Source organism: Cupressus sempervirens, chromosome 6 (assembly GCF_028749045.1).
Source record: "Cupressus sempervirens isolate cs-2001-9-10 chromosome 6, ASM2874904v1, whole genome shotgun sequence".
NCBI lineage: Eukaryota > Viridiplantae > Streptophyta > Pinopsida > Cupressales > Cupressaceae > Cupressus > Cupressus sempervirens.
The window spans coordinates 11,439,883-11,453,322 of record NC_143123.1 but is presented as its reverse complement, the minus strand read 5'-3'; positions in this window follow the sequence as shown (position 1 = coordinate 11,453,322).

Sequence of the window (13,440 nt, the reverse complement as noted above, 5' to 3'; positions counted from 1 at the left end):
TACTTCTTGGATAACTCCACCCAATGTTTCTTCCTCTCCTAGTTGATCACCTCCAAATTGGTCCGAGTAATCTCAAATTTACCCAAATCCAATGGACCAGTATTATCTTTGTGATTGTAAGTGGCCACTTCAGCAATGTTGTTGCATGTTTCCTAATCAAAAACTATTATGGCTGAACTCTTAACTCTTTTTGGACTTTGAGGCTCTAGTAGTATACCTACTCACAATTTCATCAACAAGGAAGCAAATAGGAACTAGAATCCTCTTTTTGTTAACTAAGGCCGCCAACTAATTTGGTGTAGAATCAAGAACTTTTTGAGATTCATTGTCTTTAATTGTAATATTCAAATTCTCTATCCTCTAACGAGAGGATCCCACAGTCATCTAAACTTGCTTAACATTATCAATGAGTATACCACTCATATCCTTGTCAAATTCACTATCAACTTGAATAGCTTCACTGGGCCCAACAAGCATCGTCATCTTGGTTCTTCTCTTATAATAAGTTTTTTGCACTAGAGGAAGGTTATTGCTCTATGCCTTGTTAAACCTTGCGGATCTCCTACCACCTAAAAATTTGAAATGAACATTAGAACATGAATCAGTTGATTTTTCAGCACATTAGGTCTTTTTCATCATTAACCAAGAATTTTTTCTCTCAAGCATGGTCTTTGTTCTTTCGAGAATATTGTCTTCTTCCTCAGAATCTCAATTTATAATGGCTTTACTAGAAATCAGAGACTCAATTATTTGGGTGCCTATTAAATCTTCTTTAGCTTCTTTAATATCTAAGATGTATATATCCAAATCTAAATGGAAGAGCTTAATTTGAGAAATGGTGAGCTTGTTATATTCTCTCCTCCAAACTTCTAGTTCATCTGCATAATCTTCCCAAAAGTCTTCAATATTAAGAACATGCAAAAACTTCACACATGATTCAAACAAGCTATGACCTATCCTTTTTCTATCAAAATTCTATCTAGCATGATAATAGCCAAGATGAAAATTGATTAATCTGAACTTATGCATGTAGCATCCTCTATACTTATATAGGTTAGTTTACCTAGCTTGAGTAGAAAAATGACATCAGAAGGTTCATTAGTGGAAAAATTATTTATGATTGATATCAGTTGCTGAGATGCCTCTACCAAGATGAAACAATCAAGGGAAAATCTAGGGAGTCTTAAAAGTTCCTCATCAAAATCACCTATCCTCACGTAAGTGAACTTGGGGAATTGGATGTAAATGCTACCAAAATTTTGAGCAAACTTCGGAGATTCAGGAGAGAATATATGGTGAGGAGAACCTTTCATTGCAAAACACAATCTACCTAAGAAAATATCATGAACCTTCCTGAAGTTTTCCAAAACTTTGTCTCTATGTAACATAGGGTAGTAGTTATATATAGTGATATTTTCTACCCAGGGTTCATGAGGTAGATACTACAAATCTTGAGTACTGGCCAACATATATGTTAAGTATGAAGACATAGAGAAATCCTTCTTCATGCTTAAAGCTCCTCTGAGTTGGTTTCTCAAGGAACTAGCAATCAATTTAGCCTAGTCTAAGACTTGAGACCCTTTCAAAACAATCTGAATGTAAAATTACATCCATTCTTCAAAAGATGACACATCTAGAGAACCACAAATTTTGTGCAACAAGACCATTATGTCATGAACCCGTGAGGTCATTTAACCTTTCTTAAGGATTTTGGGTAATATAGAGCTATCTTTGTAAGGAGTTTTAGTCCAACTCTTTGCACTGATATTTTTATAAACATTGGACTTTTTTGAAAATTTGGCCAGTGACAAGGCAGGAGTCAAATCTGCAAACTCTTGTTCTTCGAGATGAAACAACTTGGACATAGTCTTCCTAGTGATACTTAGAAATATACTTTTATCCTTCCTCAAAATATTTCCACTAGGCATATCATACATCTGAAAATATGCTTGAATGAATTTTGGGTATGGGTATGCTGACAGGAAGGTAGAGGCCATAAGGAAATTAGTATCCATGACTTTGGTAGAAAAAAGCTCTGCAAGTTTCTCACACCATCTTTTTGTTTCTCCTCCTAGGTCAACTCCCAAAAGGTCTGTGTCTAATACAATGGGTGACTTTCTATACAAACTACGGGTATTCCCAAAAATGTGTAGAGTGGACTTCATGATTTATAATTTCATCCTATTGCTTAAGTATTAAAGAAGCAAACACACTCTTTTTTGTTAATAGATGAAAGAAAATGAGTTAAAGAACATAAGAGTTACCTAAAGAGAAGAAACTATGACAACTACAAAAGTTGATTCTCCTTCCTCAGACTCTTACTACTAACACTTAACCAAATAAAGAAATTTGCGCCTTCAGAAAAGGGAAATTTTACTCATATACACTTTGTAACAAAGATAGGTCATTAATCATGGGAAGGACATAATGAATTACACATTCCATAGGAAAAGGTGGATGGGACAGATGGTGGTTTTCATTAAATATAAAGTGAGCAACTTAATGATATGTTGCCTCCGCATGTGCCAAATTTTCCTTTTACCTCTTAAAAATATATCTCAACATGATATTTAATAATTGCCTTACTTCAATTTACTACCCTTCTATAAATGGTGAAGTCACACATGGATGTGTTAGACCCAACAAGGCATCTAGTTGTAGTGCATTTTCTAAGAATTGAACTCCATGACACATAAGGCTAGAGCCCACTAATAATATTGCATGAAGACTAAAAATGAGTTGAAGTGATGAACCTATTGAACCTCTTGAACTTAGTTGAAATGGTACAATGGGTACAAGAGGTTCAAGAGTTATTAAAGAAAATCAAATCTCTGAACACAACCTCAATCAATATGTTTACAAAGGAAATTCAGGGATCAGACTTGGTCAACAATAAGCTTGAAGGAAGTAGGGACTGAAAGGATAAGGTTCATGAATGAATAATTGAAAAGGTTTTATTGGAACTCAAATTGCAATTGACACCCAGTAGAACCAATGGTTCAAAATAAACATTTGAAAGTAGGGGTGAACCAAAAATAAAGAATAAAAATGGTGACTCTGAAAATCCGTGAACTAACAAGAGTGTAGAGCAAGTTGTAGACAGGTCCAATCGAAGAGCACACAAGTGATCTAAATCAAGCTAGGTCAATATATAATCTTATAGGTCAATCCTTTTGTTGTTCTCCTGTATTTATAATATAAAATCCATCGAAGGTGGACTTCAATAAGACTTTTGTGTTGAATCCCCTTACAGGGTGACACATTAATTTGTGTCTTAAGTCTTTCAATCAAAGTACCTTTATCTAGATTAAGACTAACATGTCTCTATTAAATTCTATAATTAGGTGGCACTTGAAAATATCTTTGTAATATTTTAATATGGATTGGCTCTTGACCGGGCACACTCTAGAAGAGTGCAAGCTTAGTGAGCATTGCATAAAAGTTATGGCTTTTACCCAAAATGAGTTTCCACAAGATAAATATGTGTAATGGGATGTTTTTTTTTATCTTGATTACATTATTGATTATACACTAACTGATCAAGCAACAGTTATATGTATCAATAGACAAATGAAAATAAATGATTTGAAGTTACCAATATGACTTGAAGTTACTAGGCGAAAAGAAAAGACAAAATCAATTGTACTTTAATTAAGATAAATAAGAGAATTTGAATTAAATTTAATTTAATCCAAATAGATCCACCTTGAAAAAAGAGATTAAAGATAAGGCAAAATAAATTGCAGTTTAACCAATAAAACTAAAGAAGAATTAGAGAATAACATAAAATTTGAATTAAAATAAATTTAATTCAAGTAGGTCCACCTAGCAAAAAGTGATTAAAGATAAAGATAAAATAAAAGGCATTGCAATCAAGGTGGAGATAAATATTTAGAGAATAAGACAAAATATTTGAATTAAAATAAATTTAATCCAAGTCCGGAAGAATTCTCTCTTTTTACTATTTAGAAAGGTGATTTTCATGTGTAGTGAGGATAAAGGAGATTTTTTTTAGTTTAATTAAAGGGGGAAATGTTCTTTTAATTAAATAAACATAGGATAAAGTGATCATACCTTATGATATAATCAAATAAATGATTATGTGATGATTTGATCAAATATTTCTTAACTAATCATGCAAAATTAGTTTAATGCATAGCAACGGTCTAGTATTTTAATTTAATTTTTAGAGAGTGGGCTTATAGTTTATTAGACTAATATTGGGTGATTATAGATGATTTCATAAGGACAACATAAGAAAATGAGTCAATTGGATTGATTGCATCCTAAAACAACATGAAAACTATCAAGATGAACAATAAATAGATAAATCAAAAAGAAAATATTTTGAGTAATGCAATCTTAACAATGCCCCAAGGATGCTTCTACATCAATACATAACAAAAAAAATTGCTCCCCCTTTCTAAAAGCTTGTGTATTTCATCTTCAAGCTTTAGGTGATTACTCGTAAGTTATTCATCTTACATGTTAATATCTCTTCAATAAATGATTTGGATTTCATTTTTATTTTTATTTTTGCTTGTGTATTTTATTTCATGGTATTAGAGTAGGTTACTAATCAATTTTTTTAATTTGAATTTGATGAAGGATGTCAATGTTGTCTAGGAGCCACCCTCTTTAAGGATTGAATTTTACTCTCTTATTTTAACTCTTATTACATTATAGGGTTTTGATTTAAACCTTTTTTCAAAAATCATCTTTGGAAGGCTTGTTGTCAAAGAGTTAGTTTTTAGTTTGTTTTTTTCTTTTCATTTGATCTCCTTGTTGCCAAACCCATTTTTTCTAACTTATTTTATAAAGCTTGTTGTCAAAACTAAGAGGAGAATTGTTTTAACATTCTGTTTGTGCAAGTTTCTCTATCTTGCCTTCATTTTACATTAGTTTTGTTGAAAATAGATTGATACAAGTATGATAAATGTGTTTCAATCATTGTTTTGAGATAGATGTCAAACCTACTACTTGTTGGTAAGACAATTGCTTATATGATCTAAGTACTATCATTTATTTGATTGATGAAGAGGATTTGACCAAATGAGGTAACAATAGCACCTAGAGGAAAGGTTGAGTTATGATATGAAAAGGAGTACAATAATTACTTAAGATAGTGATATTATAGTGCATTGATAATCTACTTAAGGTTGCAAAGGTTGGTTACACTTAAGTTTAGAAGAACCAGTTAAACAAAGTTTGTCTGCCAAGCTTGACAATTTGCACAGTAGGTGCCAAGAAAAGTTAGTGCAAGCCGAGTTGAAAATTGGTTGGAGCCAAGCAAAGTCAATTTTAGTGTAAGCTAAGTAAAGTTTAGTTGATGTCGAACACTAGTAAACTTTAGTTCATGTTGAGTGATTTGATAGTGGATGCCAAGCAACGCAGTATGTACCAAGCATTAGAAGCTAGTTAATGTCGAGTGTCAACATTATGAGAAAGATCAAGAATTCAATGAATATGAGCTAACAAGTTTGATTTCTTGAATTGTGTAAAACATGTGGAAGATAAGTTTGATGAGTTGGTGGCACAAAATTCATGGTAAACTATTTTGAGGTGAATTCAAGAGGATTGAAGGAGAAGTTTCTAGAAGGGAATGTAATGAAATGAGGGGTAGATTCATTGAATCCTACCTAATTTGACCTAACCCTAAAATGGATGATCGAGGATGAATGACAAAATATCTTAATTCTCTATTTATAGATATGGTTGATAGAAGCAAGGGTTGTCACGTGTAAGGAAGACAAAGAGTCTAGGGTATTGCTTCATTCAGTGACCTAAGAGAAGAGATTGCATTGGAAAACAAAGGAAGAAGGCCTAAGGGTATGTATTCTTGAAGGGTGAACAAGCTATCAGAGCTTAAGTGTGTGAAAACCAAGCAGAATGGAGGACTGAAATACAGATCTATAATCTACAAGTTTATTGTAATTTTTTATTAGGTCAAGCCTTACTATTACTCTCTAATCATTATGTCAGTCTAGGGTAAATCCTTTGGATTAAGGTTGACCTAACAACCATTTGTAAATCATTTAATTGGGTGACATTCCAATTGAATGATCTAAAGTCCTCTAACAAGGCTCACTCCTACTAGGGTGATTGAAATCCTTTAACTGGGTGACATTTAACAGTGGTGTAACCTTTAACAAGGTTGGCCTTTCATAGGGCATCACTTCAAAAGAGTGAGAATGAGTAGCATGTTACTAGTTATTTTTCCAAATTGGATTTCCACATTAAAACATTATGTCAAGTGTGTTATTGAATTTGTTATGTTTTATATTTACATTTTTGCAAAATGATTTAATAGTAACCTACAAGTTTAAGTGATTGCATAATCTAATGGATGCATGCATGATAAAAATATTTTATGGGTTCGCTAAGCTATGAAAAGTATTAATTATACATCTAGACCTTAGATAACTGATTCACCCCCCCCCCCCCCCCCCCCCCCCCCTCTCAATTATTTTAAAGAATTTCAATGATTGGTATCAAAGCCATCTACTTAAGAGGACTAGTTTGAAGGTACTAGAAGTAACAAGATCAAGATGTCAAAAAAAGAGGTACCCAAGCTTAATAGAGATAACTTTTCTGCATGGAAAATTTTGATGAAGCTACACTCATGAGGTCTTGGAGATCATGCACAATCTACCATTTTTGTTGAGCATATTGATCTTGTTGGAGCCCTAACTACTAAGGATCTGAAAAAAGAAGAAAAAACACAACTAGACAATGTTGAAGATTACCTCTGCCCTAAGTTATGTCGAGTTTAATGATATCAAGAGTTGTGATAGTGCAAATAAAATGTGGGATGCTCTACACATTATCTATGGAGGTGACAAGAATGTTCTAAGAGTCAAAGCTAAAAGTCTCAAAGGTAAGTTCAATGATATGAGAATGCAAGAAGGTGAGAATATTGCTCAATATTGCTCTAGGATAAAACATGTTGCTAATGTAATAAGGGGAGCTACTGGTAAAATATGATAATGATATTGTACTAAGAAAAAATTTGAGAACATTGCTGCCTATTTATTGCTATTAGAGTTTCTAGAATACAAGAAAAAAAGATGTATGTTAGGGAATTATCTAACTCTTGAAAGTCTAGTAGGTAGGCTTACTACTTTTGAGCTATCTAATTTTGATATTTACATACCTAAAAATATTGAATCTTATTTCAAAGCTAAGCTATCATTGAAGGAACCTAATGAAAAGAAGAAGAAAAAGACAAAATATGTGTCCAATGATAGTGATACAAATGAAGAAGATATAGATATACTAGAAGCACTATTAGCAAGGAGATTTCATAGAGGTAAAGGCAAGTTTAAAGGTAAGTTACCTATCATGTATTTCAATTGCAATGAGGTTGGTCATATTGCTGCTAAATGTCCAAAGAAGAAGAACTACAGAGGTGTTGACAAGTACAAAAGTAGAAGAGATGAAGACAACAAAGACTACAAAGACAAAGGCAAGAAGTTTTGCTACAATTCTAAAGAGGGAAAAAAAGATGGATCTGACTATCATGATGATGAAGTGGTGTATGTTGCAATGAAGGATGAATATGATGAGGATGAGGCAACTGTACTAGTGTCTTGTGTGAACAAGAATGATAGATGGATCATTGATAGTGGGTGTTCACATCACATGATTGAAGATAAAAGTAAGTTCAATACCTTCAATTATTATGATGGAAATAGTTTAAGGTTTGGTAATGATATACCATGTCTAATAAAAGGAAAAGGTTCTATCAAAGCTCACATAAAAGATTTTATGTGACAATGCTTGCTATGTTGAAGGACTTAACTATAATTTTTAGAGTGTGTCACAACTAAATAATTCAAGATGTAAGGTTGAGTTTGAAAATAAAATTGCTAAGATATATAATACTGATGGAAAACTAATTAAAAGGTGATCAAACTAGAGATAATCTATTCTACCTTGACATAGAGGATGCTACTTGTTTAGTTGTAGAATTTGATGATGTATGGCTATGGCACAAGAAGTTATGTCATGTTAATTTTGATAACTTGGTTATTATCAATAACATGAGAAGAGTTAGAGGTTTGCCTAAGTTGAAGAAGCTGGACCATATAATTTGCAAACAATGTCAGTTAGGAAAAATGACAAAGTCAAGTTTTAAGAATAAGAAGCATACCTCTAAAGGAATACTTGAGATTGTTCATACTGACTTATGTGGACTAACTGAAGTGCAAAGCTACAAATGAGATAAGTACATTATGTTGCTTGTTGATGATTTTTCTAGAAAGATAACAATTATGTTTTTGAAATAGAAATCTGATGCTTTCCAAATGTTTAAATGGTACTTAGAAAGAGTTGAGAAAGAAACAAATAAAAATTTGAAATTTTTGAGATCTGACAGAGGAGGAGAATTTACATCAAATGAGTTTGAGATATTTTAAAATAATAGAGGAATCAAAAGACAAACATTTGCTCCTAGAACCCCTCCACAAAATGGAATTGTTGAAAGAAGGAATAGATTTGTAATGGACTATGCTAAGAAACTCATGATAGAGAAGAATGTTGCTTTGAAATAGTGGAGAGAAGTTGTAAGTATAGCTTTCTATACCTTGAACCATGTGCAAGTCAAGAAAGGTACTCATTCAACACCTTTTGAACTATGGTATGGCTAATCACCTAATGTAAAATATTTTAAGGTATCTGGAAGCAAGTGCTATATTCTAAAAGATTATAGGAATGGTAAACTAGATGTAAAAAGTGAAGAAGGTATATTTCTTGGTTATTCCATGAGAAGTAAAGCTTATATGTGTTTAAATACTAACACTAACAAAGTTGTGAAAAGTGAAAATGTGAAATTTGATAAATATATAAAAGTATATGAGGCTAAACCTATGAAGGAACCAAAAAAATACAAATCATTTGTATTCTTTTATGAAGGTATGCTTGCTAAATAAGAATTTGTAAATCAAGTTCCAAACCAACAGTAAGTTTCAATGACTGCTAAGTCACATACTATGAATGTCGAGTTTCATTTAGGAATCGAGCTACATTTAGGTGCCAAGTTACAGAATAAAGTTGAAGCACATTTTTATTCTAAGATTAGTGTACATGAAAGAGATGCTAAACTACTTGATAGAGATGTACATAGTGATTCAAAAGTTGAGAGACCAAATGTAAGAGCTAGAGTTTAACCAAGATTGTCTAAGTATGTCAAGAGACATTATCTTGTTGCACAAATCATTGGAGATAAAAATGCTAGACCAATGACAAGGAACAAGTTGAGAAATGATACATGTTTTTTGAGCATGTAAGAACTCAAAAAAATGAAAGATGCCTTAGAAGATGTGGACTAGAGTAAAGCCATGGAAGAAGAGATTGAAAAAATTGAGAAAAATAAAACATGGACTTTAGTTCCTAGACCAGAAGACAAAAATGTGATTGGTACCAATTGGGTATATAGAAACAAGTTAGATGAAAATGGTGAAGTCATAAGAAACAAGGAAAGATTAGTTTGTAAAGGATATGCACAAGAAGAAGGGAAATATTATGGAGAGACATTCACTCCTATTGCAAGATTGGAAGGAGTAAGAACTCTGCTTGCTTACTCTGCATACAAAGGTTTCAAAGTTTATCAAATGGATGTTAAGTCTACATTTCCAAATGGTATATTGGAGGAAGAGGTTTATATAGAACAACTAGAAGAATTTTTTGATGCTAACAAAAAATACATGGTATGTGGACTACACAAATCTTTCTATGGTTTGAAGTAAGCACCAAGAGCATGGTATGAGAGGCTTTATAATTATCCTATGAAGATTGGATTTGAGAGAGCTGATGATAACAACAATCTATACTTGAAGACAAAGAAAGGAAAAGGTATTTTGTTATCTAAAATTTGTGTTGATGATATCATATTTGGAGGTCAAGATACTGTATGTAATGCTTTTGCAAATGGGTAAGTGCACAAAGTTGTGGTGCCAAAAGGGGGGTATAAGTGGACACCTTTTTCCTGAAATCTACAAATTTTGAACTTCAACAAGAATTTGAAGATAATTATGCTCAAAATTTTTAGATATGACAAAAACAAAAGTCATAATCCTTTGAATCTAGTTTCTAAACTACTATTTTTTTTTCAAAATGGTTTAGTTTTAGGTCCTCAAAAAAGGAGGCCACAAAAAGTGGTACTATTTATTCAAAAAAAACATAACACAATACAAAGTGTGGCCCCCCTAAAATTTTAACTTTTTTTTAAAAATTCTTTAATTGCGCTGATAAAAATTTACTTAACACTATGTAGTTTATCCCAAATTTTTTGAGTAATTTTATAATGTGTATTTTTTTTTAATGAATTTTTTAACTAGACACATCCCAAAAATGTGAAATATCTATCTGCTCCCCCTAGAAATAATTGAAAACTAATCTAAAATCAAAAAAAAAAATTTCAAAGTGTGTAGAATGGAGTCTAGTTTCTAAAAAATTAAGTTATTACAAAATTCGATGAACGAGCTAAAATCTATAGCCCAATTAGTACATGGTGGTTTTTGACAAAAAATGAACATACATTCAAAAGAAATTATAGATGAAAGGCTTGAAATAGTTCAAATTAAAAATAAATTATATGGTTAGATAGCTAACACAGAGACCTATAATGCTATGTAACCTGATCTTATCGATACCCAACCATGAGAAATCTTGAAGGGGAACATAAAAGAAAAAACAATCATTTTTTGTATGTTTGCTGGAAAACACGTCTCGGGCCTGTTCATCAAATCCAAAGCTTTGGGTTGGATCTCCAAGGCAAAACCAAGCCTTAGGCTTGGGTTTAATTAAGGTTTAAATAGCACGTGTATCCTATAGCATGCACGCGCTATTTAAACCTCAATTCTAAATAGCGCATGCGCGCTATAGTGCGCACGCACTATAGTGCGCATGCACTATTAAGATCTAAGTTGCAAAAGAGAACTACGTGGAGGGGGGGGATAGGGGAATGGCTATGTGTGTGTGTGAAAGAGATAGAGAGAAAGTATGGGATAGGAGAGGAGAGAGAGTACAGGATGGGAGAGAGAAAGTGAGAAAGAGTAGGGGTGACAAAGAGAGTATAGGATGAGAGAGAGAGAGAGAAGAGGGGTGGCAAAGATAGGAAGTGTGAGAAAGAGTAGGGGTGGAAAAGAGAGAGTGTGGGATGGGGGAAAGATATTTAAAGTAGGGGATGGGAGAGAGAGGAAGTGAGAGAGAGTACAGGTTGGGAGAGAGAGATTAAGAGTAGGGGGTGGGGGGGAGAGAGAGTAGGCAATGGGAGATGGAGTGGGAGAGGAAGAACTTGAGAGAGAGGAGGATGGGAGTGCATGTGTGTGAAAGAGAGAGAGTATGGAATAGGAGAAGGGGAAGACAAAGTAGCTCAAGAGAGAGTAGGGGATGGAAGAGAGAGTAGATAATGGGAGAGGGAGTGGGAGAGGGAGTGGGAGAGGGGGAGAGAGGGGGGAATAGAAATGTGTGTGTGTGTGTGTGTGTGTGTGTGTGTGTGTGTGTGTGTGAGAGAGAGAGAGAGAGAGTAGGGGATAGGAGAGAGTGTGAAAATTTAAGAGAGCTTAGAGGGTAGCAGAGAGAGAGAGAGTGGAGAGGGAGAGAGTGAGAGTGAGAGAGAGTAGACAGTGGGAGAGGGAGAGCAAGTGAAAGAAAAAGTAGGGGATGGAAGAGGAGAGAGGGGGGATGGGTGTGTGTGTGTGAAAGAGAGAGAGTCAAGAATGAGAGAGGGGAGAGAGAGATAGAGAGAGTAGGAAATGGTAGAGGGATGGGAGAGAAAGGGAGAGAGTGAGTGAGTGAGAGAGAGAGAGAGAGAGTAGGCGATGGAGAGGGAGTGGGAGGGAGAGAGAGGTGGAATGGAAGCATTTAAGAGAGATAGAGTAGGGGATGGCAGAGAGTAGGCATTGGGACAAGGACTGCGAGAGAGAGAGAGGGGGGGGGGGATGGGAATGTGTATTTATTTATAAGAGAGATAGATTAAAGGATGGGGGAGAGAGAGAGAGAGAGAGAGAGAGTAGAGAGGAAGAAAGAGAACTTGAGAGAGATAGATAGTAGGCGGTAGGAGAGGGAGTGGGAGAGGGAGAGAAATAGGAGGGATGGGAGTGTGTGTGACAGATGTAGAGAGTAGGGGATATGAGAGAAGAAGAAGAGTAGGGGGATAAGAGTGTGTGTATCTATGAAAGAGAGAGAGTAGGGGATGGGAGAGAGTGTGAAAGTGTGAAAGTAGGGGGTGGCAGAGAGAGAGTACAACGATGGGGGAGAGAAAGTAGGCGGTGGGAGAGGAAAAGAGAGAGGGGGAATGGGAGTGTGTGTGTAAGAGAGATAGAGCAGGGGATGGGAGAGAGTGTGAGAGTGTGAGAGTAGGGGGTGGCAGAGAGAGAGAGTATGATGATGGGGGAGAGAAAGTAGGTGGTGGGAGAGGGAAAGAGAGAGGGGGGATGGGGCTGTATGTGTAAGAGAGATAGAGTAGGGGATGGGAGAGAGTGAGAGTGTGAGAGAGTAGGGGATGGGAGAGGAGAGAGAGAGTAGGAGATGGGGGAGAGTGTGAGAGTGTGAGAGAGTAGGGGATGGGAGATGAGAGAGAGAGAGAAGGGGATGGGGGAGAGAAAGTAGGCAGTGGGAGAGAGAGTGGGAGAGGCAGAGAGAGCTTGTACAAGATGGGAGAGAGAGAGTAGAGGGGGAGAGAGAGAACTTGAGAGCGAGAGATAGTAGGTAGTAGTAGTGTGAGTGTGAGAGAGAGTAGGGGGTGGTAGAGTGAGTATGATGAAGGGGGAGAGAAAGTAGGTAGTGGGAGAGGGATAGAGAGGGGGAATGGGAATGTGTGTAAGAGAGACAAAGTAGGGGATGGGAGAGAAGAGAGAGAGTAGGGGATGGGGGAGAGAAATTAGGTGGTAGGAGAGGGAGAGGGAGAGAGATAGGGGGGATAAGAGTGTGTGTGAGAGATCTAAAGAGCTGGGGATGGGAGAGGAGAGGGTGTGAGATAGGTAGAGAGAGTAGGTGGTGGGAGAGGGAGAGTGTGAGAGAGTAAAGGATGGGAGAGAGTAGGAAGAGAGAGAGGGAGGGGATGAGAGAGAGAGTAGGGAGGATAGAGAGTATGGAGGATGGGGAGTGATGTGTTTTGAGATAGTGCGTGCATGCTATAGTTCATACGCACTATCTCAAATCACCAAAAAATGGTCAAAACCCAACCTTGGGGCCCATTTCATCCATTTTTAACTTTTGGTCTGTTATGCTCTTTGTTATTTCAACAAAAAACACGAGTTTCAACATAGAAAACACTATTTCAACACTTTTGGAAGCTAGCAAACACCAAATTCAATCATTGGATACGTGATTTGAAGAATTTTTTAATATTCCTTTAATAGAAAAGGTTAGTGCAATCCATTTTAAATATTGTTTGTCGATATATAGATACAAATTTGATTACAATTTGATATGTTA